Source organism: Piliocolobus tephrosceles, chromosome 1, assembly GCF_002776525.5.
Source record: "Piliocolobus tephrosceles isolate RC106 chromosome 1, ASM277652v3, whole genome shotgun sequence".
NCBI classification, from domain to species: Eukaryota; Metazoa; Chordata; class Mammalia; order Primates; family Cercopithecidae; genus Piliocolobus; species Piliocolobus tephrosceles.
The window spans coordinates 114,029,371-114,046,149 of record NC_045434.1 but is presented as its reverse complement, the minus strand read 5'-3'; the positions used below and the strand labels follow the sequence as shown (position 1 = coordinate 114,046,149).

General features: G+C 36.1%; 1 protein-coding gene across 2 annotated transcripts in view; it reads right to left on the bottom strand.

Annotated features, from left to right (window-relative positions):
• The window catches only part of VAV3 (vav guanine nucleotide exchange factor 3), a 413,795-nt gene that overhangs the window by 91,491 nt on the left and 305,525 nt on the right, over positions 1-16,779 (bottom strand). The window lies entirely within an intron of this gene.

Sequence of the window (16,779 nt, the reverse complement as noted above, 5' to 3'; positions counted from 1 at the left end):
ACTTTCTGGTCAGACATTGCACTGCTCCCCATGTGAGACATGAACAAGCAGTCACCACATGTCAACCAAACGGATAAGAGCTCAAGGTCAGAATTAAGCTGATTTTAAGAAAATATATGATGGTTTATTTCATGCACTTCTAAATTTAGGGACTGGAATTCCTACTAGCTACCTTTTGCAGTGTAGGTCATTCTACAAACAGTTAGTAAGCGCCCACTGCCCTGTAAGGCTATCAAATTGCTCCTGGTTTCTTACCCTGAAAATGCTGCACTAACTGCCCAGCCCATATTCAGTTCTCTTTAAATACCAATCTATAGCCTTTTAAATATCATAATGATCTATTTGTAAGATTGTATCATTATCTCTAGATAACTGAAAATATTTTATATTTAAATATACTAGCTAACACTTATAAAGCATTTGCCATGTGCCAGGCCCTGTTCTATGACCTTAGTATATATTAACTCATTTAAGCCTCATAACAACCCTACAAAGTAGGTCTTCTTATTTCCATTTTAAAGAAGTTAAGGTACGGGGGGTTTAAGTGACTTGAGCAAGGTCACAGAGCTGATAAATAGTGAAGACTGCATTCAAACCTAGGCAGCCTAGCTCTGGAGTTTCTGTATCAGTGATTTTCAAAAAGGCATCACAGGCCAGGCGCAGTGGCTCACGCCTGTAATCCCAGCACTTGGGGAGGCCGAGGCAGGCAGATCATGAGGTCAGATATTGAGACCATCCTGGCTAGCATGGTGAAACCCTGTCTCTACTATAAAAATACAAAAAAAAAAAAAAAAAAAAAGAAAATTTAGCCAGGCGTGGTGGCGGGTGCCTGTAGTCCCAGCTACTTGGGAGGCTGAGGCAGAATGGTGTGAACCTGGGAGGCGGAGCTTGCAGTGAGCCGAGATCTTGCCACTGCACTCCAGCCTGGGCAACAGAGCGAGACTCTGTCTCAAAAAATAAAACTAAAATAAAAATAAAAAAACCATCATAAGCCAAACATGTAAGAGCTGCTGCCTCTGCTCTAATGGATCTGGACACTTAAAATCAAAACAAGACAACAGCATGGCCACAGCCTCAAGAGTCTGGTATAAAGAACCTGCCTCTACAGGTTTTCGCTCACTTTCTACACCTCTGCTCCAGGAATGTACAGATGGTGGCAAAAATCAGGATGATGCTAATATATACCATTTATTAGTACAGACAAAGGGCAAGACACTGTGCTAATGTTCCACAACATATTCTCTCAGTTAATCAATACACAGAAATTCTGCAAGGTGGATGCTAATAACACCCCCAGTAACAAAGGATGGACTAGGGTACACTGCTAAGTAGTGAGGCAAAGCACTGAGCTGTGCAATGCTAGCTACAAAACTAATTTTTTAACCACTTATATTGTCTGGCCACCCACACATGCACATAAGAGCATGCCTGTAATGGGGTAGCAATGCAGGAAATATAATCCAACAACATCTCCATATGTGCCTAGGAAATGAGATGTAATTTTTACACAAAATAATGTAAATGAATTTATTATAAGCTTTATTGCCATCACTAGTGATGGTTTCTCTGATGATGGTTTATGTTAGGATTATTACACACACACACACACACACACACACAAATAAATCACAACACAGAACAACAATCACCCTCTATAAATTATTTAAAATAGCAACATCATGCTTAAAACCCTGTTTTCTACACAAATCTTAATGAAGACATTAAGGGAAAAGACAGTATAAAGAACAAACAGAAGTAGCATTTATTACATTAGTTTGGGGTCATTTCCTGATATTTTGCTATGATTTTATTTTCTAATCATGTTAAAATCAAAGGCACACTAATGAAAGATCTAAAACGCTATGTGGAATGAGCTTCCTTCCTTGCTTGGAATCGCAGCACCCCAAGGTTGGCAGAGACTTGAGGGGCCAACTGCAGTGTCTGCTTGCCCTTTGCCCAACTGGGCCCTTCCGAGAAGCTCTTTCCCAGGCTTTCCAATCACCTCAGCTGGTCCTCTCTCATCCAGGACCCAGACAGTCATACGATAGCAACCCTGCCTTAAGCCCTCACATCAAGGTCATATTTCTCCTTTCATTTGATATTGACAATTAAGAGTGCTTGTCCTTCTTCAATCTGACCAAGATGATGATTATTTCTCTTAAGTCTCCCTCATCTCACTTCCTCCCTCCACTGAGCATCTGGCATGATCCATAATTGTAGCCAGCCTGGCTACAAAATAAATCTTCTGACAAAGTGCACTGATTTAGTGAATGCATTCCTACAAGACTCCTAAATTAGTTAAGAACATAAAATGCTTCTGCTAGTTATGGAAACACATATATGGAAGTTTTATAAGGATGTGGTTAAAAGCTCAGTTTCAGCGTTTATCACTTACATGAATTTGGACACCCGTCACAACTCTCAGTGTAGCTTCCTCAACTGTAAAATGGGCATAATCTCTCTCACAGCTTTGTTGTGAGAATTAAAAATAAAGTATGTGAAACTTCTAGCACAACAAATATCACTCTAATATTCATTCCATGGCTACGTCACCAACATGCTGATTGACATATAAATCATACAAAGATGAATTTGCAGTCATGGAGTACAATGAAACGTGTAGACTAAGACATTAGCAAACCATAAACTTTTTCCTCATTGTAGTGAGAGAAAGAGACCACAGACATGGTGCCAGGAACTATGTTTGGACAGTCTGAAGAGGAGGAAACTCACAATTCTAAAAAAATTTACTGTTAAATGAAAGTAGATGTTTCAGTAGGAATTTCTAATGTCTAATATTAACTTTAGTTTATATTTTTAGGTGAAACATACAATTTTGACTCTCACATGTTAAATGGAATTTCACTTTATTTTAGCTTCCAGCTGGCAGTATCTTATTACAGAGGCATCCCGTAACAGTTAGCTCACAAGCTACTTATCTCAACGTGTTTATTTGAATTCTCTTAAACTCTTTTGTGATAAGGGTGTGGGGTTCAGGATTTCTAAGGGAGTCAGCGCTGACTATACAGAGAAAAATCCCCAAGGGAGAAAGTCAGGAGCTTGATAAGAAGGTCAAAAAGAACACAGGAAAAAAAGAAAAACGAGTTAGGCCGGTGTTCTTTAAAATTGAAGACAGAAAAATTCTTGGCTGCCACTTTCATTCTATTTCACCTTACAAAAACCTCCTACTATTCTACTCTGCTCAATATCTTCTTTCCAAACTACTTTGAATTAAAAAATGAAGTAATCCTTACTAAGTGTCCATAGGACCTCTTCTTTATCCTTCGCTGCATAAGTGGGGACAAAAAGAGCTACCCAGTATTGTTGCTGGACACCAGCCTTGTCTGTCTCCTGTGATTTTCAGAAACCTCAAGCCTGCATTTTCACCCATGTCCTTAGAATTTCTTGTTCTTCTTTTGGCTTTTTACAATGCTTCTCATAGCAGGGGCCATGGAAATAAAGAAATGAAGGAGACAGGGCACATCCTCTAATAGAGACAAGAAAGAAAGAAACACATTTTCAAGAATGCCTGAAAATTGCACCATGGATCCATTCCTATCTCTGATACTTGGTAGCTGATGGTTGTAAATAAAGGTAGACTAGGAGCCGCCTTTTCTTGCACAACAGGTTTTTTGTTTCTCTTATTTATGATTGTTTAAATTGGTGTTTCTGTTTTCTAGCATGAGGTTTACATTAGTTCTTTCTTTCTTTTTTTTTTCAGATTGTCATCCCTTTCATCTACTCGTGAGGTGCTGCATTACTCACGAATTTTAAATTGGAAGGCAGAAGAAAAGAGGTAAAGAAAGAGTTGCAAAGAAAAAGCGATGTACTTTCCAGTGAATGGTAATAAAAAACTCCTTAGAGGAGAGAGTGACACTAAAATATAATCAGTACTACATACTGATCACCCAAATAATGGTAGAGTTGAGAATCTGAGATACATGGCAAAATAAAGATGATTTCACAACTTGGCACTTTTCAAAATTATATTACATGATTTTGTATGCCATGGCTAGGTTCAGTTTTCTATCTTGATTAATACATTATATCATTTGTGCCAGTGTATGTAGGTAGGGTGAGTATTTTCATCCTCATTTTACAGATTAGAAAACGGAGGCTTATTAAATTGTCCAAAGATTTGCACAGCAGCTTGGACTGAAAGTCATGTTTTCAAACTTGATGTGCATACTGCTTCCTACCAGTAAGAGTAAGAATTTCCATCACTGATGGCTCTTGGCCAGCTATCCTGTGCCAAGCACTGTGCTTGAAGTGCTTTGCCTGTGTTATGACCACACAGAGAGGAGGTAAAAGAGCCAAGAATCTGGATCCAGATCTCTCTGGTCCACGGGCCCAAACTCTTAACCAACGCACTCTACTTCTATACCCTATGCCTCGGCGTTCTCAGAGCATGTTAAATTTACATAACATTATCACAAATTAAATAACAGCCAAATTAAAACCTTTTCAAATGAAGATTAATTTTTTTTTTTTGCCTTTCAGAAATGTTATTGAAAAAAATTGGCAAGAGACATGAAGTATATTTGTTCTTGTGCTTCGATGGTGATTAATGAACTCCTTTTGGGAGAGGCAAGATCTGTACTTGGCATTAATATTATAAACTTTTCTCATCCCAGTAGCTTCTCTTCAGGTGGGGAAAGCAGTTACATAAGGCAGCGATTAATGAGATGCCACAAATGTTGACTTAGTCCCAAATAGGGATTTTTTTTCCTCCCTCAAATCTGAGTGCTTCACCCAAATTAATTTTAAGTCACACTACAAATATGAGTAAAGTGCCGACTCGAGTTGAAAATACATCATATGCTCAACCTGAGTCCATATGCTTTTTCCCCCAATTTCTTCCTGTTTTGCTAGGAAAAAAAAAAAAAAAAAAAATCCTTGAACAGTCTGAGATTCCAAGAAGGTGTTGCCATTTCGTTTTCTGAAAATCATTGGCCAGATTCTGTTCTTGGATACTGCTTGAATTTAAATGAAAGATGCACAAAGTATTTAAATCTGAGATCCCCAAAGCCTGGCATTTCAGGTTTTTGAAGTGGCAAAGTTTCTTCCTCTAGGAGTGAAAAGCTGTAATGTTAGCCCTACAATGGTAGGAGGAGGTAGAGAAATACATGTACACTTTCATGTTTTGTTTATCTAATCATGTTCATGTCCTCTAGACAAACTGAAAGAGTAATTCGTACTCCCAAGAAGGAAAGCTCTGTCCTGAACTGAAGACATCACACAATTTTGTTGGGGCATTTAATATAATAGGTAGCTACAATCACAACTGTTAACATCTGAACATCCAGAAGCATGTTCTGTAAACAGATCATAAGGGGCAACATGACAAGCAGGAATCCAAAGTCATTATTCTACCTGCTTACAACCGAATTCTCCAAGAAAGTCTATTTATTAAACACCGAATATTTCCATGTTGACATATAAGACTTCCCAAATTGGAACTCGAAAGTGTAGAATCTCCACACTTTTTGAAATGAGAACATATCTACTGCATACTTCAAATAAAGTACAAGTTGAAATTTTCATACTGTGATGAAAAATTACTAAAACTAAAGCTCTTTTAAAATAATAGCTCTAGTCTCACTCCCAGGAACAGTAGAGTAAATTAAGATGAGGAAGATTTGTAAAATTAAAGGAGACATATATACACAAAAGGAAATAAGAACAATGGGAGGAGCTACTCTGAACTCAAAAGGCAGAGCCACAGATTTTCTTCCTACTTCTAAAAGTCCTTGGGGAAGTTAGGCTTAGTTTGTCATATTTTACAAAAAAACAAAACAAAACAAAACAAAACAAAAAAAACCCTGACTATTTCAATATTAAGTACTTATATTTCTTTAAAATGTAATTTCGTAGCTATACAGAACATGTATTGTGACATGCTTTGCACAAGATTACTTATAATTTTAGCAAGCCATGTGTATAATAAAGCACAAAACAAAAAGTACACAATATAATTGTGGTTGTTATGCAACAACAAAAAAAACAACAAAAAAGATAAATTTAGACTGGGTGCAGTGGCTCATACCTATAATCCCAGCACACTGCAAAGCCAAGGCAGGAGGATAACATGAGGCCAAGAGTTTGAGACCAGCTTGGTCAACATGGTGAAATACTGCCTCTACTAAGAATGCAAAAACTTAGCTAGGCATGGTGGCACATGCCTGCAATCCCAGCTACTTGGGTGGCTGAGGTACGAGAATTGGTTGAACCTGGGAGGCAGAGGTTGCAGGGAGCCAAGATCGCACCACTGCACTCCAGCCTGGGCAACAGAGTAAGACTCTGTCTCCAAAAAAAAAAATAAATAAATAAAAGATAAATTTAAATTCTTGTAATATAAATCCTGAAAAACATTTTCGTGTACATTTGGAATTAGTCACAGAATTAAAATCTATTCCTTAAACAAAAATAAGTTAAATAAGTAAAATAAGTTATTACTTAAAAATAAGTTAAATGGCCAGATGCTACAAAAATTAAACAATAAAATTAGAAGTAGGTGCTTAATTGAAGTCAGAGGAGGTAAAACTTTCTAAGCATAAAAGCAGTAAAAGAGACAATAAAATGTCTGTAACTTTGACCCCTGGTAAATTTAAAACTTTATATAGAAACAAATAAGTCAGAAAAAAACATAAAAATATTTTCAATAAATGTAAGATTGATATCTCTCTCACACATACATATACTCTTACAAGTAATTTAGAAAAGCACCAAATCTTGAATAGAAAGAAGGGGGAAGCATAAGAGATAATTCATACAAAAAAACACAAATATCCAAAAATATTAAAATAATCTATCTCACTAAAAATCAAGGAAGGTCATATTATGGTATCAACTACTATGATATGATAGTAAGATACTATTATTTTCCTATCTAATGACTTATAGTGAAAAGAACAATACAAGGTTGGTGGGCATAAAATAAGACATATTCTCATACCCAAATAATATGTGGGGATATAATTCAATGTAATATTTCTAAAAGGTAAACTTGGCAACATCTACATCCAAAATCTAGGAGTTCATATGCTTTGACCCAGATATTGTACCTCTATGACGCCATTGTTAAATAATAATCAGTCATATGGAAAAGTATGTTCATGCATAGATGTTTCTCAAACATTTATAAAAATAAAAATTAGAAAGACTAATGCTCAACAATAAATTATACTAAAACCCACTTCCTCTTTTCTGAACAGTATTTAATGATTCAAGATTCAAGTATGGCTAAGATGATCTTTTCAACCAGTCCTAGCTGCCCATGTGGCTCCTCTGGATAAAACCCTTCCAAAGGCTCAATCTGTTCTTCAGAATAAAGTCCAATTCCTTGATGTGTATCAACCAAGATCCTGCCTTGGTTTTCCTTCCATTCTCTTCATGAATGGCTCTCCCGCTCCAGCCCTAACCATCCTGTGCCTTCTCCAACTCAGGGCCTTTCTTGGAGTTGTTCCCTCTGCCTGCAACCCTCTTCTCTCCATTCAGATGCTGTTGATCCCTGTTCATATTCTGGATTCCAGGTTAGACATCATTTCCTGATGCCCACATATCTAAAGTCTATGCCTCTTTCAAGCATTCCCTCTGTATCTCCCTGATCTCAAATCTTCACCATTACCTTTGCTCCAGGACATAGGGAGCTGTGTGAGAGAAAACACATCTTGTTCATTCTTGTACACTTAACACAAAGTCAGTATACTTGCCAAACAGTTGAAAGAATAAACGAATCAACAAATATGCTCAATTAAACAAAATTAAGTGATAAAAGGAGAATATCAAACTGGAAACACAGGCATTTAATAAACATGTGGCTGCACATAAAAAAGAAACATACGAGGAAAAAAGTGTATAACAAAAGTATAAAGGGTGATTAGCTGAGTGAGAGGATTATAGGTAATTTGTCCAGAGAACTTTTCCTATACTTCCTTATACTTCCTGAATATTTTACAATAAATTTTTCAAAATGCAAAACTCTAGTAAAGAAGCTCAAGTGTTATTTTTTAAAAAGTGCATGCTGCCTCATTTTTAAATAATACGTGGAGGACAAATATCTATTGTATTTCTGTCACCACTGCAGTTATCCAAAAGCCAACATTGCAAAATAATCTGAAGGTAGTTTTTCAGAACTGCATGATATTTACAAATTATACATTGATTTAAATAGTTAACTCCTTAAAATAGTTTTTAAAAAATTCAACTGCATTCAAGTTTACTATTTAGACTGCCAGAAATTATTCTTTCCATTTCCAAACTGTTAAGCAGAGTGAGTTCTGCTGAGTGTCATCCACATGGCGTGTTTCAGTGCCAGTGTCTACAGTTGTTTGTTTCAGAACCTCTAATTAGCTGCCTTATCTTCTGGTAGGGATTCTTCTGGTGCTAAGTTTTAATCGCCCAAATTAATTGAAATACTGTAGCAATTTCAGATTAACATTTTCAAAATTAACAATGCATAAAATAAAATCACCCATAAATCTGCTTGGTAACAGCAGTCACTAATGAACTCTGAAAATCAGACCAGATCCCACTGCTAATTTGCACAGAACTGTAGCTAGACCACAGGAAATAAGCTTTTCTCTGTCCAAAGCTTGACATAAATAAAATATACAGAAGGTGTCTAGAAGGATAAGGTCTCTAAAGCCAAATATGCTGCAATTAAGTTTGGCACCCACAGAGTGCTGTGTGACCTTGGTTGAAGTACTTAACCTCTCAGAACTTTGGTTCCCTCTGCTGAAAAACCCCAATGATCCTCGCCTCCTGGTATTAACATACTTAATCCCTTCCCTGAATGTGGGTAGCTAAAAGAATATGGCAAAGGTGATGGGATGTCACTTATGTGATTATATTATACAATATTTTAATGTCCATCTTGCAAGGAAACCCTATCACCTTCTTGGTGTACATATTCTGATAAAGCAAGCATCCAGGGTGATTAGGTCCATGTAGTAAAGAACTGAGGACAGCTTCTGGCCAAGTGTTCTAGGTCATAAGGCCCTCAGTTCAACGGTCCAAAAGGAATGGAATCCTGCCAAAAGCAGTATAAGTGAGTTTGGAAGTGAACCTGTCCCCAGTTGAGCCTTCAGATGAGATCCAGCCCTGGCCGACATCTTAAGTGAAGTACTGTAAGAAACACTGAAGCACAGAACCCAACTAGGACATGCCTCGATTCCTGATTCACAGAAACTGAGATAATATATGTGTGTTGTTTCAAGCTGCTAAATCCATGGTAAATTGTTACATAGCAATAGAAAATACAGGTATCTATATGTATCAATAACCACTACTATCATCATAATTTTCAGAGCACTTAGTATGTGCTAAACTTGGTTGATACTTTATTATCTCACTAAATCTTCATAATAATACTAGGAGATGGCTGCTACTATTACTTCCAGTTTAGAGATGATAAGCAGGTTTATTTGCCTAAGATTACATAACTAGTTAATACAGGGGCAGGACACAAATCCAGATCTGTGCCACTGCAGAACCCTTGGTCTATACTACCACGCAGGGCTACCGCTGGAGATTAAAAGTGCTGTTATGCATGAATATGTTTTATGTTTAATACAGATAAAATTTAAAAAGATCTTTCCTTCTCTTTCTTTCCTCATTACTCCTTTATTGCTGTGAAGCAGGCTGTGACTTAAATTTAATGCCTTAAGAGCTGTATTATCTGGCTCTCCCACATTCTTACCCTGACCTTTCCTTTAAGGATGGCACCTTTCTTCAATTCTGTCCCCACAAAACATGCTGTGTCAGGTTCTGCTTCCTCGGTTCTCTAATCAGATAAACCAATCTATACTAACATGTGAGTAGACAACAGTAGAAAAAAGGATGATCACTGTCTAAAAACAGTGAGGTACCATGACAGGGCTACAAGAAGATCAAATATGTGACAAGAAAATTATTGTTTTCTTTTATCACTGCAAACTAAAAGCTTCCAGTTGGAATAAACCTTTGTTTGGAATTTCCAGTTCCTATTTTAGGTTCACTTCTCCAGATCAACCATTTTGGATACCAGAGAACTATCAGAGGATCCTACATCATGGAAAAAGGACAAGGTAGGAGAAGTGGAAAACCTAGCCACAGTATGCCCAAGGATGAAAACTGTCTCAAACTTGTTGCACACAATAATAGATGTACATTATAATCTGAGAAAACCAAGCTTCTCTTTCCTCTCTCCTATTCATTTGTAAACAGAATTATAGAAAACAAATTCCATGTGGACAAGCTAGTTCAGTCCCACTTCCCATCTCAGAAGTGAGCACAGAAGCCAGGATAGCCAATCAACAGAGCACCCTGGCTGCAGTGATTGCTTCAGAGAAGAGCACATGGTCTAGGCCAGGCCAATTAAAGCCTTCCTTGGGATTCTGCTGGATTTACTGAGAGAAAGGTGTTTTATTTTCTCTGAATTAACCAGCTGTGGGGACAATGTACACGAAAAACGCCAACTGACAACTTTGCCTCCACATGAGAAAAATCTCTGTGAGATGCATGTTGACAAGAAGCCAACAGAGGAGAAAGGAGAACTGAGACACAAAAAGAAATTGAACCCTAATGATATCAGCTGGAGTCCCTGGATCCACCTCTGCCTGAAGTCAAAATGCTTTGGAATTCCCAGTTACCTAAGTCAGGAAACTCTCAATTTTTTTTTCCTAAGCTAGTTTGAAATGGGTTTTTGTCACTTGGTAATCAAAAGCATATTGGTTGGTATATAAATGAACAGATCCAAACCTAGGAACAGACTGATAACTTCATTCAAACATATGTAGTTCTAGCAAATTTACCTTTACTGATGTCTGTTTTAGATATTTTGTTTCCTTGTCCTGTGTCCTTCAGTTTGCAAAAAATTTTCCCTCATCTGCCTTCACAGTCAACCAGATCATTCATAACCTATACGACACACTTTGGTAGTTCATCACGTACTATACAATATTACTTTGACATGTTATGTTTGTATGTCTTAACTCTCCAGCAAAATTCCAAGTTCCTCAAAGGCAGAGGAACCTCCACATATTTCTAATACCTATACAGAAGAAAATGAATGAGTCTCAGAAGAAAAATGATCCATAAAAACAATTATAAGAACCTAAGTTTTTATTTTCATTCAAATTAAAAATTTAGAAATCAACTTGATTTGAATAAACTGAAAGATAACTAATTGCCAATATGAGTCATTTTGACAGAAATTGCACAAATAGCATTCCAAGGTTCTAATTAATTTGATAATAATCTTGCTATTTGTACACAGAACTGTAGTATAAATAAGATCATAAATTAGATTAAGAATTACTTTACCAATGTCCTCTCCTGAAATCAATTGGATATCATTTGCATCAAATATTATTATAGAAAGTCAATATGTTTTGACCCAGGTAGTTCCTTTCATTTAAGTTACTTCAGACCTAAGTGCTGAAACAAAATTATCTGCCTCTCAGAGGTTGCTGGCCCATAAGAAATTACTGAATTTTCTTTATCTACTTTGCATTACATGGCATATCCTCCCTTTCCTGAAATGGAATGGGATTTAACCACCATAACCATATCTATGGCAAAGGAAGTCCACTCCATATCTGATGTTGTAAGTAGGGAACAGTTTATTGTGATAAATGTTTGAAGTAACTCACTAGGTTCATTACTTCTTTTTCAGGATTTTCTTCTAAATATTTAATAGATACACACTTTATCTTCTAAAACATAACTACTACAATAATATAAATGGTTAAAAGTGCATAAATGGCCCAGAGTAGGTTCTAAATATAATTCAAACATTCTATTATTTCAGTAGTCATATTACTGATGTGTATTTTCCATCTAAAAGCACCCCCATGCACATCTCCAGATATTCACCTCACCTTTGTTCTGATTCTGAAGGTGCCTGACCAGTATAAAAGTCGGGCTTGGCAAGGCATGCACAGACCTGCCAGACAACAGCAGTAGTGATCCTTTGTGAACTCAGAATGAGCCCTGAAGGGGAGAAATAAACCCTCCTCCAACCAAGAAAGATGTGAGCAAGGGGCTGTGGTGCTCATTTCAGAAATCTGTTATTGCGGTAAAGCGAATCAGAAAGGTATCCTGAAAATAACTACAAGAAGATTAACTGTCCTAGTGCAAACTAGTCTTATTGTCCATGGTTTAATAGAAGCTTGAAAAGAAGTCAGCTGTTTTAAAAACCAGAGCATGCTCCTCAGCATTTGTTCACAGCTTGGATTTCTCATTTCTCTGCAATGAATCTTAATCACTGGGTTTACTGTCCCAGTTTTTTCAAGTTCATTTCTTTCAATGTGAAATATATTTTTACACATTTACAATGATGCTCCCAATATTTAGATTAGGATTTATATTTGATGAGAAATTAGTTTTGGAGGTGATAGAAAAGACAGAAGCAGGTTTGACTGATTAATATGGAAATATTCTAATCTATAGAAACTTTGTTATTTATTATAGACAAAAGCTCATGTACTAAAACCTTCAGGCATATGCATTTGTCTCCCTCATAAGAAAGAAAAGAGATGAAATGTATTTTTAGATAAGTGCATTTAAAATCACTGTGCTGCTATTTTTCTCATTGTTTTCTATTTGGAAACAAAAATATAAAATTTCTCTATTGAGCATATTGATATTACATTTAAAAGCAAATCTAAAAGAAAGCAACAATTTTGTTTACACTTGGAATAAATTTCACAATCCTTTGAAATTAAAACACTAAAAACAATGGTATTAAATTGTAATTCAATACAATAAACCAGTATAAAAATATTTATTTATATAAAGGAAAACATTCATATGTAACCCAGCTTAAAAGCAATTTGAGACATTTATCTTTCCCAATGTTTTGCTTTCTTGTATGTATTGTGTAATCCTAGATCTTTTTATATGTTTATCAAACTACTCAAACTATTTTAAGACACTGCTATACAGTAATAAATCTGCATAAAAATAGTATATAACATTAAAAAAATTATATGTACATTTATAGACATGCATTTATGCAATTAGAACTTTGTGTCTGTATCTATTCCTTTCCTAGGAAGAATATAAATTCTTTGTGGAAAGGGGCCATGTTTTATAATTAATGACAATCCTGTACTTAATGTCACATTAAGAAATGAAATTGGTAATGAAAGAAAGATTTCTTAGATTCCTTTCTTCACACAAGAACAAATAAGAATGGCGTTATATGTCAATCCTATCCACCTGAAAGAGGAAGTGACCATCTTTGAACATGTCTCTGCTATGAAACAGTAAGACATCTCCTTGGTGAATAAGAAAAGACAGTTTTTCTAAGCCACATGCATCTCTTTGTAATCAAGAGTTTAACAATGAGCATCTGAGACATAAGAGTTGTCAGAAAGGACTCTTATCAATTTGACCATTATCTATTCATTACTCAAGGTTATCACAAAGCACAAGAGTAACTTAAGATCAGAAAGGGTGTAAGCTATTTAAACATTTCCCATCTACTCCACATAATCTTTAGGCAGCACAACACAGAATGATGGCCTGAAGTGTTTAAAAGCCAGTGACTGCAGGCTTAAATGCAGGATGCTATGATTCCACAAATACAAGACAATTTTGCAATAACCTAAAAACATGGACCCAGTGAAAACAATACATGCCCTGGTATACAGATTTGCCACATGCAAACTGAAATTAATCTAGTGTCTCCTGCACTGAAACAAAAGGAAGTTTTTAAAGCTCAGAATTAAAATTTAATTAGTAACTTTGCCCTTGAGTGCCACTTTAGGTGAAAAATATTACATCAGTGCTCAGATTTTCTTGAGATTTATGATCTCATGTTCTTGAAAAAGGCCTACCACCTCTGTGTTCCTGAAATAATTTATATGTCTGTTACAAGTGTTATTTTCCTGATACCAACATCTTAGGAAGAAAAGTACAAACTGATGAAAATTCCCTGCTATATTTAAGAAATCCAAAACAGCTACCAGAATTTGCATCTAATACATTACTATATTTATAAAAGAAGTCAAGACTATAAGTTGATACATTTATTAACACACAATAGAAGACACGAAAAAATAAGGAGCAAAGCCATTTGCAAATATTGTCTATAAAGATTAATCACAATTATTAATAAGGAGTGAATGATTTAAATGTGCTAATGAGCTACAATGCAAACCTATAGTTCACCTCTTTCTTCGATTTGAATAAACCCCACAATATATGTCTTCAATATTGGGAGTTTTTCTTTGTTTCTTTATTGCAATAACAAACAGTAATAATTTCACCAAAAAAACCTCTCAACTATCACAATTGACTTATGTTTACCGGTAAACATAAGCAAAAGATCATGAATGCCATTAGATTAAGGGGGAATAACAACGAATCTGAAAATTACTGTGTATATAGTTTTTTGTTTCAACAGAAATTCATCAAAAAATTCAGGGTCTGTTTAATATCTTTCTCCTTCACATGACAAAATGTCCAATATTAAAGAACATGCTCTAACATAAACTAGTTAATATAGGAATTGCTATACTTAGCATTTACTATATACTGGGCACCTTTGAAAGTACTTTACATGCTCCTCTGTTTCTTGAGATAAGGTCTTGCTCTGTCACTCAGGCTGGAATGTAGTGGTGCCATCACAGTTCACCAGAGTCCCAAGCTCCTGGCTTCAAGTGATCCTCCCACTTGGCCTCCCAAAGTGCTAGGATTACAGGAATGAGCCACCATGCCTGGCCTACATATATTAGCTCACATAATGCTCACAACAACATTGTAAGGTAGGTCCTCCTATTAATTTCCTTTTACAAATGAGGAAACTATGGCACAGAGAGAGGAGGCAAACTGCCGAAGTTCAAAAAGCAAGTAAACAGATAAGGCCAGTCCCAAGCCCAGGCAACATGGCTCAGAGCCATGCTTCCTACCACTAGACTATGCCGTGTTTCATTAGTGCATCAGCAGGAGTAATTTATAAAGAAAGAATGCCATTGAATACACAAAAAACTGTATCATCACTTATTCATGTACCATTTATTAAGCACCTACTACCCATTAGACTATGCATTAAGTTCCTTTCCAAGACAAAAGGGCTATGGAGAACATATATAATATACCTTTGAACATGGCTCTGAAATTTGGACCTGGTGAGGTGGTTACACCTGGCCTCCTAAACTCTTTAATCAGTTGCTTTTATAAGCCACTTTAAGTGAGGCCCTACAAAGTCATGTATTGGCACTTGGAGATGTTAAGTAAATTAACTATAGGATAAAAAAAATCAAATGAACTTCCATGGTAGAAATACTAACAGCAAATAATGCATCGTGGAAGCAGTTTGTCTATGCAGACTCAACTTTACTGATCCCTTGTTTAAACATGTTGTCTGAAAATCTCTAAACAATAGCCACATAAGGATCAAGGCACGCTGGTCATCAAGCAAGGGTTAACTTTGAACAAAGAAGCTTTGCAACTAACCAGCAGAAAGAGGCAAAGATGCAAAAGTCAAGCAACTTTAAATACATAAGTCAAGCCTAAATCAAAATACAGCTGTGGGAAGAAATAGCCTTACTATATCAGCAGCTTCAACAGGCAAGATCATCAAGTGTTTGCTTTATTTCCAAAAATATGGAAAAAGGAAAAATACACTCACATACATTTATCATACCTCATACCTAATGGAAAACTATTACCTATAATTTTTTTTTTTTTTTTTTTGAGATGGAGTCTCGCTCTGTCGCCCAGGCTGGAGTGTAGTGGCCGGATCTCAGCTCACCACAAGCCCCGCCTCCTGGGTTCTCGCCATTCTCCTGCCTCAGCCTCCCATATAACTAGAACTACAGATGTCTGCCACCATGCCCGGCTAATTTTTTTTTTTTAGTAGAGACGGGGTTTCCATGTTAGCCAGAATGGTCTTGATCTCCTGACTTCGTGATCCACCCGCCTCAGCCTCCCAAAGTGCTGGGATTACAGGTGTGAGCCACTGTGTCCGGCCACCTATGTTCTTACAAACATAACATACAACAGCATTTCTCCTGTAAGTTTATTCTTCATGAAGTTCTAAAGTCTTTGGACAAATAGAAAAACAAAACAACAACAACAACAACAAAAACTGTACCTATGCAAAGCCATCACCTTTAGGATAAAGGAGTATAAATTTGTTTTATTGTTGTTCTACTTTGCCATATTTATAATCTGTGAATTTACTAATCTAAATAATGTAAAGGATTCTAGAAAAGTTTAGCTATAAACTGTTGAGTCAAATATGTTCCTATTGACACACTACAAATATAAAAATGCATTTCCCTGAGGGGAGAAGAAAGAAAAAATATATTTAAAAAATAAAATTTATAAAGGTTAAGTAATTTTTCTGAAATAGCAATACTATAATTCACACAAAATAAGACAAAGATATTATGTTCACAGTCATATACCCCTACTAAATATAATAGAGAAAGTCACTTCTAAATATTGCAGGGAGTCCTCTGCAAAGGATATTGTCTTGGGAAAGTCAGAACTATTAAAAAGTAAACCAGAACCCCTGTTTTTTTAATGGCTTCAAATATGTTCTGTAGTTAAAAGATTTAAATTAGTCTCAGGACACAAGTGAGGCAATTTCTAGCCAGAGGCAACAAAGCTCCTATAAATCTTAAACAGCTCATAAATTGGCAAGGCTACCATGGGTGTGGTTTCAGTTATAAACTATAATGCTTTGAAAACTAAACTTTACAACTAGCTGAATACCACTTATGATGGGAAAACAAAATGAAACACATAGTCCAGGTTATTTTCCAGCAAAGCTACTCTATTTTT